Below are 3,643 nucleotides of genomic sequence, written 5' to 3'. Positions count from 1 at the left end.
TTCATCCATGTCATTTGATAACCCCTAACATTCCACCCATATATCCAGGTTTTTCTCAAACATGAATTCACACTAACTTCATGCTTACTCCCTCAATTATATAATAATTGGTCAATCATCAAGGTAATTTTCTATAGGCACACACGTATGAACGTTGATCCCCCAATATCACATTGCATGAGCGTGAGCGAGTGCCTACAATCAGCCTCAACTTTCCAATCTATCTTTAAGGATTTCCTTCCTTAATGCCTCACGTTGGTAAATATGAGGTTGTTAATGTACCATGTTCAACCCATTCAGAGCTAGAACCAATCCTTCCCGCTTATGAGACCATTGATAATGGGATAAGCAAAAGCTCGAGTGGGGAGCCCAACACACTGGTAGGTCCTATTACTATCGAGAATGTGGAGCTCTCATTCCTTGGACATCAAATAATTTAGAATAATGTGGAAAACCTAGAGAACATGTTCTTTTATAATGAGTTCGTTGAATTCATACGTACCACTAAGGAGTGCGATGCTTATGATGGTTTTAACGTCCTAATAGGCTATTTTCATGAGAACTTCGAGGGCATCATTCTGGATCATCTGTATGAGGGCATGACATTTGGGAGCATGGAAGTACTATAATGTGTTCGTAATGGTTGGTTAATAATAAACAGCGTTGAGTACAAAAAATCATGATCAAACAAGCAACGACGTATAGTTACATGTGCTCAGCATGATTATCGAACTCATCATTGTCTATGTCAAGTCCATGCCTCTATGACAAACATAATCGGATGTGTGCACATAAGCACCTGGGTGGGGTTTGGAAGATTTCATCGATCTTCAGTCTGCTTATGTGCACACATCCGATTATGTTTGTCAGACATCGTAATAGCAGTTCAAAGTTCATATGCCATCATATAGCTGCGGTGTTAAGGCAATAATTATATTTGAAGTCAAGAGAGATCATTGCATGCATTAGCTCCAAATTCAATGTGAAAGTCTCATATATAATGGCTTGGGATGCAAGAAGAAAAGTGACATGCTCAATTTTTGAGAGTTATGAGGAGTCTTACACTTCCTTATACCGGATGATGAAAGCAGTGTGCTTAGCTATCCCCAAATATGTTTACAATATTGAAGTTAGTTAGTCATGACATTAGGTTCAAAGGAATATTTTGGACTTTTTGCCCAAGTATACAAGGGTGGAAATTCTGTCATTATGTACTATGTATGGACAAGATATTTCTCTAAGGAAAATACAGAGGTACATTACTAGCAACTATTATCATAGATTATAATGGTAGTCTTTATCGAGTGGCCTTTGTAGTCGTTGAATATGAATTAGTAAAATCATGGATTTAGTTCATATGCTTTGTGATCTCATTGCCCTAGTATAAAATGATCGTGACTTAAGCATCATATTTGATAAACAACATGGCTTGGTGTCATGCCCCAAAATCTAAAGTGGGAAAATTTCTTTTCTTTTCTCTTTATTATCTTTGCAACTCATTCTTTTTCACTTTAGATTTTGGGGCATATCAAATTGGTATAAAAGAAATGGTTAGTAGAAGGATTTACTTATAATTAGAGCTGGATTAATGATTTCATTATTTATTGATTAAATGTGTTTATAAATTTATTTATTTTGTAAATTTTTTTTGTATTTATTTATTTAATTTTGAAGGATTTATTTTGTATTTGATATTTATTTGTTAAACAGGAAAATGGATATGAAAGAAATGAATTTCTTCCATTTTAAATCTTGGGGTGTTACACCTAGTATGTGGATGTAGTGAAATTGTCCATGGGCCGCCCACTAACATTATCTGTGTCACTTGTGAGAGAATTTCAAAAAAGCTTTAAGACGTCTAGCCATCAGGAATTGTGATGTTGTTTGCGATAGAATGTACTGGGCCAAAAATACTAACGATATTAATGTTCATAATAGGTACATGGTCGACTAACAAAATATTAAAAAGAAGCCTTTGATTGGTTGTTGGAGCAGAATGCTAGCAAGTGAACTTTGACTCATGATGTGGGTTGTCGATATGGAATTATAACACCAAATTATTCTAAATGCTTCAACATAGTCCTTAGAAGGGCTCGTTGACTGTCTATTCAAGGTCTTATTATAATTGTTTATTATAATCTTGTTACATTATTTCTTAAGAGAACAAGCAAGATCAAAGAATGAATTGCTTCATATAGTTCGACATTTTCTTCTTGTGCAAAGGCTGCCTTGCAAGCAGCTGAACGTCATGAACTTAGAAGTCTACAACTAGCACAAATTAACAATCACAAGTTCAAGGTGTTTGACATATCCTGCAAATCATACTGCATCATCATTACATCCCCACAAATGTGTACTTGTACAAATGGTCATCCACATGTATATCATAGCCCATGCGTGCATGCTATCATTGCTTTAGGCGCAAGACATTGGGATCACAACTAATTTGTTTTAGCCTATCACACACTAGTTTATTACGAAGCAAGTTACTTCGATTTATTTCTTATTATATCGTATAACAACTTGTGACCATCTTATAGTGACGAACAGGAGATAGTGCCTTTGTTGGCACCTGCTATTTGATATTGCGCCGGTAGGCCTAGAACAACTTGATATCATAATACGATTGACGGAACATATGCATTGTTATCTTGAACTTGCATCGTCTACCGTAGCAGGGGTCAGAACAGCGCGACGTGTCCTGGCAATCCAAATAACAATAGATAATAAAGTATAAAATTATTTTGCTTGAAAAATGAAAAAAATTACAATCAAATTGTGTAAAACCTTCTGATATAAAATAAAAATATCTAACCTATCATTCTGCAATAAGTGCCTAACATATCATTTCAATTTTTTTTTTTCATATAACATATAAAATAAAAATAATATATGAGTGATAGAACTATAATATTAAATTTTTTTTATTAAATTTGTAAATAATATGAAATGAGATGGTATTCAAATCCCTCCTAATTATTGTGTCTGGACACCGAACGCGTTCAGAGATTAATAACATGAGTCTTCTATAATAGCTTTCTGTAAAGAGAATATAAAAACCTTCATTAAGTTAGTGAATTACTAGGAGATTATTAGTTGAAAAAAACTAATTTGGATTTCAATCATATGGCTACTAATATTAGTGAGCTTTCACTCATAAAATAATTTAGCTTCATGTTTGCTCAGTCTACATGATCTTAAACATTTTTATTGCATATTTTCTACATCTACTAACCACTAAAAAGGATTTAGTGTTTGACTTATGGACAAATTAAAGCATATAGGCATATTTCTTTTTTGTTTTTTTTACTCTCTTTATGATATTATGATTATAATTGATATAAAGAGCATTGTCATGTTTATTATAGACATGTGATATGGCCATAGCCAAGGCGAAGGGAGAGGGGAGGGAAGCAGATTCTGATGGAAGTAAAAAAAATATAATAGATAAAACAAAAAAAAAACTTTTTGTTATCTAAATACTTCACGTGCAAAGGATAACAGAGAGCCTAAAATATCTCTTTTGTTTCTTCACTAAAAATATATAACCATAGAAAAAATTAGAAATATTTAAAACTGTCTGAAATAAAAAAAATAAAATAAAATTGATACATACTCCAAAAATTATCTTGATTGGGCACGA

The sequence above is a fragment of the Dendrobium catenatum genome, unplaced genomic scaffold (assembly GCF_001605985.2).
Source record: "Dendrobium catenatum unplaced genomic scaffold, ASM160598v2 fragScaff_scaffold_753, whole genome shotgun sequence".
NCBI lineage: Eukaryota > Viridiplantae > Streptophyta > Magnoliopsida > Asparagales > Orchidaceae > Dendrobium > Dendrobium catenatum.
Note: the sequence above shows the minus strand (reverse complement) of the source record.